This window comes from Agelaius phoeniceus, chromosome 6 (genome assembly GCF_051311805.1).
Source record: "Agelaius phoeniceus isolate bAgePho1 chromosome 6, bAgePho1.hap1, whole genome shotgun sequence".
Classification (NCBI taxonomy): domain Eukaryota; kingdom Metazoa; phylum Chordata; class Aves; order Passeriformes; family Icteridae; genus Agelaius; species Agelaius phoeniceus.
In genome coordinates, this window is record NC_135270.1 from 26453056 (window position 1) to 26468562 (window position 15507).

General features: G+C 41.1%; 1 long non-coding RNA gene across 2 annotated transcripts; it reads right to left on the minus strand.

The window, feature by feature from the left end:
* Positions 1 to 506: 506 nt before the first annotated feature.
* LOC143694347 (uncharacterized) lies at positions 507 to 15483 on the minus strand. Of its 2 annotated transcripts, none has more exons than XR_013182770.1 (2): positions 14736 to 15483; positions 507 to 13671 (listed from the first exon to the last, which is right to left on the minus strand). It is a non-coding gene; the product is annotated as an uncharacterized LOC143694347 (long non-coding RNA). The 2 variants fall into 2 exon arrangements; XR_013182771.1 differs by having other exon boundaries at positions 14588 to 15483.
* Between the last annotated feature and the right edge of the window lie 24 nt (positions 15484 to 15507).

The following is a 15507-nucleotide window of genomic DNA, read 5'->3' on the forward strand; positions in this document are numbered from 1 at the left end:
TGATAATGCTGTTCCAGTCAGAGATCAAGTCCTTGGAAGAGGCTGAGAAAGCACTCAGTCTCTTATCAAGAAGGGTAGCTTCAGCAATTACCTTGTGTCATGTAAAAACATTCCATACTACATCCCAGACTTGATGCCTTCATCTCTCAGCTCCTCTCACCCCCCCCCCCCCCCCCTTTCCCTTACCTGATACATCACTATTTTCTGTCTGGTAATAGGACTGCATGGACCATGTTGTGGAAATACAACCTAAGTGCTCTTGAGCTGTCTCTGACAGAAGAGCCTGCATGTTCCACACTGTGCCCCACTGATCTGTGATAACCCATGACTGCTTGGAAAAATCTTCCTTCAGTTAAATGACAAAGAAAACCTTGGCAGTTTTTCTGTCACTCTGCCAAGTGAGGAAGTCTGACTTACAGTTTCAAATGAAAATGTATTTAAATACTGCCAATCTAGTACTTTGTGGGGAAAGGTAAAAAAACCCAACACACCAGAAAACCAACATGTTTCCCCTAAAATATTTTTAAAATGTTTAGATACGTCATAAACACAGTCACACCAATTTACATCCAAAGAAAACCAACTCAAAACAGGTAGTGAGTGGCACGTACTCACATGCAGATGTCACATACCTTCCAAGCTGGTGTCATTATTATTCCCACCTTTGCAGCCTGATGCCCAGATTGTTCTTGGGCTGCAATCTGGTTGGCACAGCAACCTTTGATCCTTCTTCATTCCTCCCTATTCTACATTCAGTATTTGCCAATATGTCAGAAAACTTGTTCTGAGACTGAGGCACGACCCACATTAATTTTGTCCTGTGATAGAACAGTAGTTTTGCCTTACTACTTTATTTTGCCTGGGGAGGGACTGGTCTGTACCTCCTAAAGTGCTTTTTACATACACCACACAGCACAGTGGTGTTACAGCCTTATCCACAGAGCTGGATGTGGCAGCATGGTGAACAATGGTGGTGGTGGTCTGCAGCTTGCAGCAGGAAGCTGCTCTAATGAGTTTTACATACCTGCAACAGGTAGCAAAAGAACTAATACAGTTTAAGAAAGTGGTCTGTTAACAATGCAAGAAAAATAAAAGTCACTCTTCTAAAATCAAAAATAGCTCTTGGAAAAAATGAATCTCAAAAATAGACCTAGAGAAGAACAGTTAGACACAGCAGGAATTTCCTCCAAAAGACAGACCATCGTTATTTCCATTCAAGAGTGGAACGTTGAATTACCTGTCATTGTAAAGTCAGGAGCTTTTGTTGGACACCTTTGCAAGGGGAGTAGCCTCTTTTCTCACTTGGATGTCTCCAAACATCCAATCTAAGCTCATCAAATCACCTGTGTCAGAAATTAAATTCATACAGTCTGCTTGAGGTCAGTTTAAGGTCCTCCCACAGATTTTACCATATGAATTTGATTTTCAAGCTCTGCTTTAACAAAGTACATCTTTGATTTTTGAAGGATGTGTTTTGAGACCCTGCTTTTTTGCCCCTTTTTTTTTTTTTGTGGGAAAGCAATTGCCATCATCTCTGTAGTTTCTATCCTTCTGTGGATTGTTTCCCTCTATTAAATTCCATGGCTGGTTGGATCAAAAGACCATCCTCATTCATTCTGTAGTCTTCTATTACTTTCTCCCTTTTCAGTTTCTATATGTCGCCAGCTGACACAGCTCCTCTGGCAGCTTCATGCAAATGGGCTAATAAGGAAAAAGAAACAGAAAAGAAATCAAATCAATAACATGAAATAGCATACTATAGTTTTGTTAGAAGCAGGGACGAGGTCCCTCTGTAGTTAGCCAATGGAACACAACAATCCTGCTATCACATACAGCACAGCACCTTATCTACTGCAGCTCTACCATAAGTGCACTGGGGATATCAACTGTGCTGCACATGGGTGTGGTAATGGCTCTGTGGTACCAGAGCTCTGCATGTGAACTGGCACCTCTTAAACAAGAGGACTCTGAACTTCTAGGAAAATATTTACTTCTGTACACCAGGTTCCCAGGCATCTGCTTCTTTGAATTTAAGTCCTAAACATGAGAACACGTCTGGATTTCCAAGTACCTAACAACCATCAGTATGAATCCACAAGGAGGGGTAAAAATATAGAAGATATAGCTGCTTTACTAGCTCTTTTCCTAGGTGTCTGCATCCACAAGAAGAACAATTACTGCTGGCAGACAGTCACACTGAAAATGGAGGAACTGCCAGGCGTTTCAGGGTGGGAAGTTTGTGTTCACTCCTCCCCCTCAGCAGGGAGGAAGATTATCAGTTTCTGAAAGACAAGGAAGAGGGAAGCTGAGGGTTTCGATAATGAAGCCCTGAGGATCAGAGGTTGCTGCTTTGCATCTGGTTTGTGGGTAAAAAGTCAGGGAGTGTCCTCCCCTTGCTTAGGAGGGAGCATCCACCATTCAGAAGACTCAACTACCACTTGCAGATGATGACACAGGCAACCACAGGAAATGTCAACATACCTTTCCAAAAACATCAGGATCAATGAGATGCCTTTCTTTTTATTGCCTTCCTTTTTGTTATTTTTTTCTATATTTTCTTCTTCATCCTCTTCTGCCAGTACTTCATCAACAAGAATGCTGCATTATCTCTTTTGGCTGCTGTGAACCACTGGCAATACTTTGCTGTTGCTAGTAAGTCAGACACAGTCTGATCACATCTATCACATGCAATGATGCAGAAGTCTGAAATCAAGCACTCCTGAATATGTCAAAGACCACACGGATGATCTGACCCTAGCAGGAGCTCATTTAGTCAGAAAGTGATTCTGGTATTTTGCCACTACACATTTGGAGTTTAAATATGTATTGCAAACAGATTTCAAATAAAGTAGAAGAAACTTTTATTTGTGTGATCTACCCACAAGATATAGAAACAACAGAAAATTATTAACAGTGAAATGACAGTGAAAATGGCTCCTTTTGCTACCCGTACTAGATTTCTGAAGCCAACTGCTTTAGAATGCAGAAAGTAATGACAACAAGATGAGATATCAAATCAGTCTTCAAAATACCATTTGAAATACCCAGGATCAAGTTAATTCCTTGGCTAATCTTATGGAATAAATGGATTTACAAAAGGATTGTTTTCAGCAAGCTGAGCACCATTTAAAAAATTCTACAAATAGCCCAATACAAAGCAGAATTTGTACTCTCTTCCCTTTAACAAACTGTTCTTTGCTCTTGTGTCATGCCTACTTTCGCATGCATTTCACATGGAAATTCACATGTCAAGCTCTTTTGTTTTCCATGAACTAAGAACAACCTTATTTTTTTTGGCAGCTTTCCTCTAAACAGAAAAGATTTTCAAATATGACCTCCTCTCTTATATCTGTGAAGCAACTATGACCTCTTGTGGTTATCTGTGAAGCAACTATGACCTCTTGTGGTTATCTGTGAAGCAACTATGACCTCTTGTGGTTATCTGATCTACTCCTAAATCCTCAATAATGGGATTTACGGCTTTGAGCCCTTAAGTAATTCCCAAAGGATTCAAGTCTGTGCTTCAGTGCTTTGTTAAACTAGGGCAAAGAAAAACAGAATTTTTTTCATGAAGATAGAGCTGCATTCTCTTTTCCTAATAAATACTTCAAGACATTTAAAACTTGCAAAAATGAGGAGCTAAAAGGATTTAATCATGTTAGTTTGGTCTCTTTCTTATGAATGAGGATGTTTGACCATGCACTTTTCACCCAAATTTAATACCAACAATATCTTCCACAGTTAGTGTAAGCTCTCACAAGATTATGTCATTGAGCAGACAGAAAAGCACCACACCAATACCACTGCTTGTTTGGTTTGCATGGACCTGTTCTTTCCAGCAGTGCAATAAGTGAAGCTCTTTCACCAAAAATCTCATTTCCTCCACTTTCCGCTTTAAAAATTAACAAACAATTACAGAAGTCTCCACCATCCAGCCACTCCAGGGTACCTGAGCATCCACTACCACTGGTTCTGTGTAACCAAAGATGAAAAACATTACTTCATTTGATTTTTCACTTTTTTTTAAAGATAACTCTTGTGAGAATTAACAAGGATGACCAGATAACTCAGTCATGCTTTTATAGAAATAAAAATCTTTGGTGAACAAATATTACTCAAAACCAGACAGTGTATGCAAACCAGCCCAGCAGCACAGTTGATAGATCAGGAGAAAAACAGAACAAGATGTGGGGACCAAACACTCTCACCAAAACAAAGCAACTCTGTCAGCTCCAGGTACCAGCACTTTACTCCTGCCGGTTGCTCTTCATATCCTCACACATGTACCAGCCCCTGTTGAGCCCAGTGGTTCTCAGTCTCTGAGCAGAGTGAACAGAAGGTGCAGGTGACTGTGCTCATGCTTTAAGAGCTGCAACTCACCATCCACTAGGCAGACATGGGGTGGTTTCTGCTACTGAACTAACAGGAAATGGAGATAGGTACACACAGACACCAGCACTTCTGCACACTGAAACAAGGGAGGTAGCATAAAGCAGGGTGTGCAGCTGCAGAAAAAGAAGCTTCTGGTAACTGGGTACTCTGGAATTTATCCATTAGAGCCCTAGATCCAATCAGTAGCCAGAGAAATAATCAAAGACATACCTACCTTTGTGCTCACAAAGTGATCTCCAGATCCAGTCCAGTAAGCATTTAAATAAGTTGTTAGGTCATACATCAAGTTATCCATTAGAGATGAGTGGAGCAGCAGAAGGTACTTAGCTTTCAGAACAAATGCTTTAGGCAGAGAAGCTAGGAAGGGTCTCAAGGACCATATATCAAGATTCTCCTGCGTATCCCAGTGCAGATGAAACCAGTTATTGTTGTGGTTTAATCCCAGCCACAAATTAAATCCCATGCCAGCTGTAAGGTCACTCCCCTCAACCCCCATCAGGGTAGGGAGGAGAACTGGAAACAAAAGTTACACCTTGTGGGTTGAGATAAAATTAGTTTAATAATTCAAAAAACAAAAAAACTAATAATATAATAATGATAAGTGGAGGAAGAAAGAAAAATAAAATCCAAGAGAAAAAGTGATGCACAATTATTGAGCAGCAATCAGCTCCCTTCCAGGTAACTCCTCTGGTTTAAATACTGGGCATGGCGTTCTATGGTATGGAATATCCCTTTGGCCAGTTTGGATCACCTGTCCTGGCCATATGCCCACCTTTTTGTGCAGCTCCTCATGGCAGAGCATGGAAAATCTAAAAGCCCTCAGCTTAGGGTAACCACTACTGAGTAAGAACCAGTAAAAATCAGTGTTGTCAACACTATTCTCATACTGAATCCAAAAACCACAGTGCTGTACCAGTTACTAAGAAGAAAATGTACTCTGTCCCAAGACAGTTACTTAAGTTGAAAAATATTTAAGAAAGCTTTTCATCATAGACTTCTGCAGTTTACAACATATTTCCTCATGTTGATCTTTATTTTCAGTGCAACTGAATGCTTTCAGTGTCTAATGCCATCTGTGTACAAGTCTGTGTTGGTTAGAGAAGCAGAAATTTGGAAGGAGGGATTGCTTCCTTAAAAAAAAAAAAAAAAAACCAGCAAAAAACCCAACCAACAAAAACATGAACCAAAAACCAACACACACCTACTCCAGCATTTAATGCTAGATTCTCTATCATCTATCTCTGAAACTACACTGGATTCCTAAGAGCTGAAATAAAAGACCTATAGACAAAAAAAACCACCTCCCATGAAGGGAGCTAGAGAAGCAGCTAGGGATAGTAACATCATCAGTAGTCAAAACCAGAAGAACATGAAAATAAGCCCCAATTAAACAGCACGACCATGATACCCTGGGCAAAACTGCACTATGGAGTGGTTTACACTGGTATATTTATTACATGCACATTACATGGTCATTTTCCACTTTTAGTCTTCAGGGCAATAGGATGATTTGGTCTAGTAATAAGGAAGGCATGTTGTCATTTGGCTTAGGTTTGCTGTACAGAATTCTCAAAACAGAAATTTTGAGAGACACTATTGGAATTCTAAAACTTAGATAAAAATAAAGCTGTGTTTGAATTAGAGGTTTCACTGAGTAGCTTTTATAGCAATATCAAATAACATTTAATCCAGGCTTTTGAAAAAGAAAGATTTTAAGTCTATGAACAGGCAGCACAAACCCACCTATATTTACTGAGGAAGTTAAAAGACCAGAATGAAGGAATAAAAAAATGCTCTTGTAGGAAAGAGATTGTCCCTATTTGGTAAAAAATCTTGCCTATATAGTGAAGTCTCATTAAGTATCTGATATCCTTATTTAATAGCTCCTTTGGAAGTCGTCTCACCCCACCTCAACCCCTCTCCAGAACAAAAAAGCCAGGTCATGTGATTTAAAATTCTAGAAAAATTATAGAATCATTTAGCTTGGAAAAAACCTCAAAGACCATCAAGTCCACCACTTAACCACATCCCTAAATGCCACATCCACATATCTTTAGGGATGGTGACTACACCACTTTCTCAGACAGCCTGCTCCAATGCCTGACTACCCTTTCAGTGAAGCAGCTTTTCTTCATATCTGATCTAAACCTCCCCTGGCACAACCTGAGTCCATTCCTCTTGTACTGTTGCTTGTTACCAGAGGAAAGAGACCAATCCCACCTCACCACAACCTCACTTCAGGTACTTGTAGAGAGCAATAAAGTGCCCTCTGAGCTTCCTTTTCTTCACACTAAACAAGCCAAGGTCCCCATGCTCCTCATAGGACTTGTGCTTCAGACCCTTCACCAGCTCCATTCCCTTTCTCTGGACATGCTGCAGAACCTGAATGCTGTTCTTGTAGTGAGGGGTCCAAAACCGACTGCAGGGTTTGTGCCATGACATCACCAGTGCTAAGTACAGGGGGACAATCAATGCCCTGGTCCTGCTGGTCACATTCTTTCTGAATTTTAGTAAGGCTTTTGATACTGCCCTTCAGAGCATCCTTCTGAACAAGTTGCCCAGCTGTGGGATAAGCAAGTCCATGGTGTTCTGGGTGAAAAACTGGCTGAAGGACAGAGCTCAAAGGGTTCTAGTGAATGGAGCTACATCTATCTAGCTGGCAACTGGCACCAGTCGAGGGATACCATTGGTATTCCTTGCGGTTCAATTCCAGAGCCTGTTTTGTTCAGTATATTTGTCAACAATCTGGACGTAGGAGTTGAATGCACCATCAGGAAGTTTGCTGATGGTACCAGACTGGGAGGTGTTGCTGACTCGTGAGGGACAAGAGGCCTTGGAGAGGGATCTACATAGTTAGGAGCATTGGGCTATAATTAATGGGATGAAATTTTCCAAGTTGAAATGCCAGATTCTGCATCTAGGATGGAATAACATTGGACAGCAGTATATATTGTGAGAGTGGCTGGAAAACAGCCCTGCAGACAGGGATCTGATTGCCAGCAAGCTCAGTGGGAGTCAGCAGCATGGCATCTTGGGATGCATCAAACACAGCATCACCAGCTGGTCAGTGGAGATGAAGATGCTGAGCTCTTCTCCCTGGTATGCAGTGACAGGACATGTGGGAATGGTTCAAAGCTGCACCAGGGAAGGTTTAGTCTGGATATTAGGAAGAATTTCTTGGCTGAGAGGGTGGTCAAACATTGGAACCAACTTCCTAGGGAGGTGGTTGATGCTCCAAGCCTAACAGTATTTAAGAGGCATTTGGACAATGTCCTTAATACCAGGCTTTGACTTAGCCAGCCATGAACTGGTCAGGCAGTTGGATTACATGCTCACTGTAGGTCCCTTCCATATGAAACAGTCTATTTTATCAAGCTTATGTTCCCCAAATCTTAGAAGTTCTTAACCCATCAAGTTTTCCCTTGCTTGTTCCCATCTGAAAGATGAACAAAACCAAGGAAAATAGAGAATGATAATTTGGCTGCTGAACTGCACAAGAATTATTTCATTCTAATAGTGCTGTCAATAAAAGTTCCCTTTTCCCCCATTTGACTCAGGATTCATTTTAAGCAATTTGCTCTGTTGAAACTAGGTTTCAGAATTAGTCAAAAATATTAACATATATCTAGAACATTTTCCCACTCAAGTTATATATAGCCTGTATTGTACAACCTTTGTGGTTCTTCAAAACCTGAATTTCAAATGAGCTATTAGGAAATACCAGCATAAGCACTGATGCCAACTAATGGTTGCACCTGTCTATCAAGGCAGTGTTACAAAATGTCCTTAACTACAGCAATTTAATCACTGCTTACTGCCTTGCTCTCAAAAAAGAACCTCACAGAAACATCTCAAGATGGGCAAAGGACAGCTCACCACTGAGTCTTCAGAAGGTGCCTCATTGAATCACTCAGTGAAGTCACCTGCTGTCTGCACTTCATGATGGCATCTCACTGGAAGGTATCCTCACCTGTAACGTGCAGACATGGTGCAGAAGGAAGCCACAAGTTGTCACTGAAAACTGCAGAACAGTTGCAGAGCATCAGCAGCCTGTGATGGAAGGGATCAATATGCCATGACCAATGTCCATTAACCCAAGGCAAAGAATGTGGAGGTTTTACAGTGGGGTTGCATATAAGAAGTAAAATATGTTACAAGCAAATTAACCACCATTCTGACTGCATGCAGTGCAGAGCTAGCAATCTGACTCCTTAAAGCTGTTATGTAAAAGGGTAGATTATGTTTTAAGAATGACTTATGTAAGTTTTATGCTGTATTTGTCTATGTCTTCTTCTAGCCCGGTACTCAGAAGAGAGTAAACATACAGTGATACTTTCCCAGGATACTTACAGTTTTACCTTTTATCCAAAACCTAAAATAATGATTCAAGATAAGGAAAACATGATGAAAGAATAGCTAAGTTGTCAAACCTTTTGTCTATAAACTGATTTTGTCATTATGACTCATCTCTGACAACACAGAGCCAGAAGGAAAGCAGGCAACAGCATAGCATGGTGTTTGCTTGTTTCTATTCCTGCTTTCATCCTTTTTACCTGTTTGCATGATCTGTGGAATCAGATAGCAGCAGTGAGTTCTTCACTTGTGCATTTTATGGTTAAACCTTGACTCATGGACTTCTGTCTTATGGAAAGTCTCTCTCAAGCTGTCAAATTTTCTGTATTTTTTTCAGCACACACCTTTAAGAAGTGCAGTATTTGTTTTGGTAGTACACATATATGCAACCCACATTTTACAAAGGCAGGAGCTTCAAAGTGTGAGATGCCCAGAAAGCAAGGTTAGGGATGTAAGCACTGACAACAGCTAGCTGCCTGCTCACTATGGAGCTCTTTAGGCTGCTAGAGCCCAAGAGGTACATAACCCCTTCCCCCAGGGAAGTCAAATGTAAAATAGCAGTATCACACTTCCACAAACTTTATTAAAAGTTACTTCAACTGGTGATTTTTTAAGTATTATAAGAACATCAGAACACTGCTGCACTCTAAATGGTGTATTAATTATATTAGTTTACTTATTGTAAGGAATAAACTGTTGCAGCCACTGGATAAAAACAGGGATAACATTTTTCAAATTATGCAGGCAGGATTCCATGTAAGCCAGAGTTCTTAATTCCACTGCTGCCTTTTTATGCAGAGTCTCACTTGTGCACCCAGCCTGTTCCCATTTTAACAACACTGAGAAGCTGTCTCTAGGAAGTGCTTCACAAAAAGCATCTGTGAGAATTTGCTCAGAAGTACCTCCCAGTTATTCTTCCAGCAGTACAGAGTAGAAGACAAGACAATTTCACAGTATCGGGTACACTACAGGGTACCCAAAACCAGACTCTGTCAGTTGCTTACTTCCATTAGAAGTAGGATTGAGGCCAAGGAATCAGAGTAATTGACTCTCTGAGCACAGAGAGCTATCAGTGCAAGGAAAGCAGGCACAGCAGCTCATACCGAGACAACAGAACAATGAGTGCAATTCTGTGTACCTTGGATCCTGCTGTGGGCAGCTCTGGTTAATTATTGCCACTGTTTCTGTTACATATTCTAGCCAGTACCTTTGGGAGTGCTTTGGGTGGGAATTTTCAGCTCTACCTTTTTCATACAGTCAAGACTTCACAATGACTGATATGTGATCTGTAAAGAAATAACATAATTTTTAGGGGCAAGAGGCCCCTAAAAATTCTAAGATTAGAATGTAACTGAGAGAATCCTGTGCCATAGAAAGCTTGCTATATAGCCCATGTTTGGGATTTGAGGAGTTCCTACAGGCAGTCATACCTATGACATGAAAAGTTAGTCTATATGCAAGCACAAGTCAACTATGTATAACATACCATGCCCATTATGAAGGATCATAGCCATTGTGTTACTTTCTTCTCTTCAAAAGGCTCTTAATTCTCCTGTTAGTCACATACTAACCACCACACCACCAGGGCTAGCACCAGCAAAATCAGATTTTTGTGATAATTTGGCCTGTTCCCTCATTTTCACCTCTGTTTTTACCAGCAGATGCTTCCCACTGCTGGATGCCTGTATTTGAATTTGTTTCTGCACTTGTGCAAGGGGCAGAAAGAACAAAGAACATAATGCACAAGCTGACCTGGCTCCTGCTTAAGTCACAGTAGCCTCAGGTTGTTCCAAGTTTGATCAAGAACAGCAAACACATCTTAAAAAAAAAAAAAAAGCACATTAAACCTGCTGCTATTTTTGGGTAGTAACTACCTTTTAAAATGGGTCTACACAAGATTCTATCAGCCTTGCCCGCAGTTTCTTTCTAGCTAGAACAACATTCTTTCTAGCCAGAACATTCACATGGTTCAACAACTGTCACATCCTAGTAATGCTGACCTTCTCTGAGAGAATGCCCTAAAGTTTCTCTTGGTTAAATTTTTGTTCCCAAACAGAATACTTTCAAAGGGCACCTGTGTATCCAAGACACTGAAGGACACTGTACTGGTGAAAGAGACAGTCTGAGACACAGCAGCAGCCATGCATGACTTCAAGCATGAACAGTCTGATTTAAATGCCTACAGTCTAGAGCATGACCCCAACTCTGTTATTTGACAAAAAAAAAAAACAACAAAAACCCTGTCTGTTTAAGAGTGAACTGCAGCACTACTCTTTTTCATTATGATGCACAATGAAACAAAAAGGTTTCAGATTTAAATATTATGTGCACTAAAACCAGAATGCACCCTAATTTCCAGGCTTAGCGAGGGAAGGGAAAAGATTTCTGCAAAGACAAAACTAACAGACCAATCACATCAACCCTTGCAATTTTTTTTTCCTCTCATACTTTGGTATTTGAATTGTTAAATATAAAAGTGAATAGACAGTGAAATAGCTGAAACACTTAACAGCTCAGCTGTGGAGTATATACAAACAGCAGACTATTGTAAAATGATCAAAGTATATACTTTATATGAAAGGAGATGTGGATGTCCTCTCCCTGGAATTGTTCAAGGCTACAGCCCAACAGGTATGCAACCCCTGTTGGGGGTATGCAACCAAAGCTGCTGGGTGGAGCTCTAAGCAATCTCATCTAATACAAAGTGTCTCTAGAACTAGATGATCTTTAAGGTCCCTTCCAATCCAAACCATTCTATGACTCTATTTTCTCTCCCACTATCCAGGTAAAAGCAGGTACCTGTTCTTTAGCCTATACAGGCCTTGCACTCTTGTCACATTCTCTGAGAACAGAATGAGCTGATTTTGGATCTGTGTCTGTATAAGTATACACCTGCATATGCATCAGAGCAGGAACCACACAACCAGATCAGCACCTGACAGCCACCACAAATCCAAAGGGCAATCGTTGTTGCAGCACATGGCACAGTTGAGACAGCCACAATACACAAAGTAGCACCATACAATTTCAGAAAGCTTCAAGCATTCACCCATACAGAGCATCACCACATCACTTCAGAAGGCTGCAAGCATCTGCCCTTCTTAGTCTTTAGCCCAACCTTTTATACCCCTCATGTCCATGCACTGCACCTGTGTGCCCTCTGTTCCCTCTGGTGATTGGTCAGTGCCCCTGGGCACTCCATGGCTCATTGCTGTAAATGCTGCTCACCTGCTTTTCACAGCTGTAGCCCATTGGGGATGAGGCTTGGCTGCAGCCCCACTCCCAATTACCACAAACTGTGTCCCTAGAAATAGACTTACTGAGCTTTGAGTTATATATCACACCATGTACATTTCAGGAACAAGTATAAGATAAAAATAGTCACCAAGAGGAATGCTCACTGGCTGAAGCACTTTGATTCCTCCAAAAGATCAGTGGTGCTACTCAGCCACTTTTACAGTTGGTAAGAGCTACAGGATAAACATTTTAGAAAGCAGGCCAGTTTCCTTACGATGTCTGCAGATAACAAGCTCTGTACCTACCTTTCTGTTGCCATTGTTCTCTCAGAATACATCTTGTTCTGATACAGACAAACCAAGAGATTACAATCTCTGGGAAAAACGTTGTCTGACAAAGACTAAGTACACTGCTTGGCTAATATCCACATTACCTCAGAGGGAATATTTTGAGCTATCTGAAGCCCTGAGATGGCTTTCTAAGGAAACACAGGGAGAACTCCATGGGCCACAGTCTGCTGGGTTCTGTGTCTGCTTGTTTGTTAACTTCAACAGCCTAAAGTGCATCTGAGCAAGCAAGACAAACAAACCTAACACAGAAGTCAAAACATTATTAAAATAATGTCCATGCTGGTGCAATGTGAAAGAGAAATATTTCAGGCAATACCCTCTGCCTCTGTTCAGAAAATGAACTGCTGCATATGAAGCAACTCCTTAATTCAGTGTGTGTGGTTCTTACAGAAGATCCTGAAGCTAGCCAACAATAAGCTTATTTTCCATAAAAAAGCCCTTATCTCAGATAAAATTTCACATTTATTCTGAAAATATAAGGTGAAAGCAGAACCTGAACAGATGTTCACTGCAAAGATCAGCAACAGTCTTAAAGTAAACTGCAGTTCAAGGCACAAAGAATGAAGTACCTGACTGGAGCCCAAGAATGATGCAAATTAAATATCTGTAAGTCTTTACCCTGAATCAATAATATTTGATCCATTAGTTAGGTAGTAATTGGAAGGCAATTATACAAGCTCACCAGTATGAAAAAAACAGTTGCATCACTGAAACTTTACTGTAGTCAAATAGAAGTTACTAAAATAATAAAAAAAATGGTAACATCACTGGACCACAAGAAGAAACATAATATTTGAATAAACTATTCAAGTGTGGTCTTGTGAGAAGACTTAAAGTAAAACCATCTTGGAGCATGGGTCTGCAGGAGTTTGAAATATATATTTTACTAGCTTTCTGAAGGCACACTTATAAATGTTTTGAGAGCATCTATATAACTCTAACTTTCCTGTAAAATTGTTCTGGAACCATTCCACCATAGGTGAAATGCTCATAGGAAATTCTCCCTGAAACCACAAGCTGACAAGGAAACAAACCAAGGAAATTCTTCTATCTAGGAACATTACTGGGAAACAAGACACAAAAAACAAAATCAAAACCAACCAACCAAAACCAAACCAAATAAACAAAAATAAAAAAGAGAGAGAAAAATGTGAGAGAGAAGAATTGTAAACAATACCTTGGAGGAACCTTTTACCTTGGAAGAAGCCTTATACCCACCACCTTGTTCACCTTTTCAGAGCTGAGGAAAACAAACTTGGAACAACTGAGTTTGAAAATTGGAATTATAGTCAATGTGAGTTGTGGTTCCCCCAGCAAGCACTGTGCATCCCTTCTCCTCCTGTGAAAGGAAGGAAGCATTTCACTATACTCAAAAAGCATTGCTGTTCCCTTCCCTGAATCTGTTTAATTTAATGACAGAAGCAATTTATATTCTAGTGCTGAAAAGCAACTTTTGCACACTTGTTAAAGACTAGTCAAATCTAATGACTTAAGCATCCCATCAGAAACAAAGCCAGCATTGAACTATAACTAATTAATTTACAGACTATTACATATAGAATAAAGCAAGTACATAAAAAGAGGCAGAATGAAGTAAGTTAATCACTTGGTAAGTCCAGTAGATGCCTTCTAGCTAGTTGCCCCTCAGCACTTTGCTCCTATCCCTGAGGCAAAGCAGATGGCAATAGAAATGCACAGGACCTTTATACATTAGAAATGTTTTTCTTAAATATTCCCATATTTATGCCATTAGTGAAGGAGGCTCAGATAAACAGATCATTCAATAGAGATGTTTTTGCCTGTGTGAATAAAAGTAAGACCAACTTAACATGACCTTTAAACATTTTAACCTCTCAGCACAGTCCATAAGGGAAAGTCTTGCACATGTACAGCAACATATCAAATGAACTTGCCTTCAGGATGTAAACAGGGGGCACTCTTATCTCAACTGAATACTTTGGAGGAGTTACTTTCATTAGCAGTCTCATTGGACATTAACCACTGTTATTTAACCAGTAAGCTTTAATTCAATACAGTCCCAAGACCTTCCCAAAGTGAGGCTGTTATTATTATTATTTCACTTATAGATAATTGGGGAACAAAAGCCGTTTGATTTATACACCATTCTAATTCCTACTGATTTTAGGAGAAAAAATGAAACCAAGTAATTCAGATGTGACCCAAAAAGGATTTAAAATGCTGAACTATTGGTGGGCACGACCCCCCTGCCCCAAAATGCAGTAAGCAAACCTCACCATTGACTATTCCATGACCAAAAATTATCCTTAATCCTGGAGCGCTTCTGCCAATTTCCAAGTTCTTCACTGACATGAAGGAGGGAAAAAAATACAGACATACATCAGGTTCCACTGTTTGAGGTGGAAGCTTATCATTACTACTGACCTGCTGGAAAGCAGCTCTGCAGAGAAAGACCTGGGGGTCCTGGTGGGCAACAAGCCATGAGCCAGCAGTGCCTTCCCTTGTGGCCAAGAAGGCCAATGGTGTCCTGTGCTCTAGTTCTTGGTTCCTCAGTACAAGAGAGATGTGGAGCTCCTGGAGCAACCAGTGGAGTGCAATAAGGATGAATGGTCAGCTGGAGGATAGGCTGAGGGAGTGGGCCTGTTTGGCCTCGAGAACAGATGACTGAGTGTGGACTTCTTCAATGTCTATCAGTATCTGAAGGAAGGTGTCAGAGGATGGAGCCAGGCTCTCTCTTCAGTGGTGCTAAGCAACAGGACAAGAGGCAATGGGCAGAAATAGATGCACAGAAGTTCCACCTGAACATGAAGAAAAACTATTGTGTGGGTGACCATGCACTGGATCAGGTGCCCAGAGAGGTTGTGGAGCTTCCCTCACAAGAGATACTCAAGAATCATCTGGATGGGATCCTGTGCCAAGTGCTGCTTTAGCAGGGAGCTTGGACCAGTTGACCCATTGCAGTCCCTTCCAACCTCCCCCGTTCTGTGATTCTGCGATTTGCAAAACAAAGGAAGACGGCAGGACCGGGAGCCACTATCAACTCGGGAGAGAAAGAACAACGCAGTTACTTTAGCCGGCTGCCCTCTCGCTGCGCACAAGAGCTTCCCACACGCCTGCGCGCGGGGTTCGGGGGCGGCTGCCGGGCGTGTGAGGGGCGGGCGGCGGCGGGCGGGGCCGGGCAGGGCCGGGCCGGGCC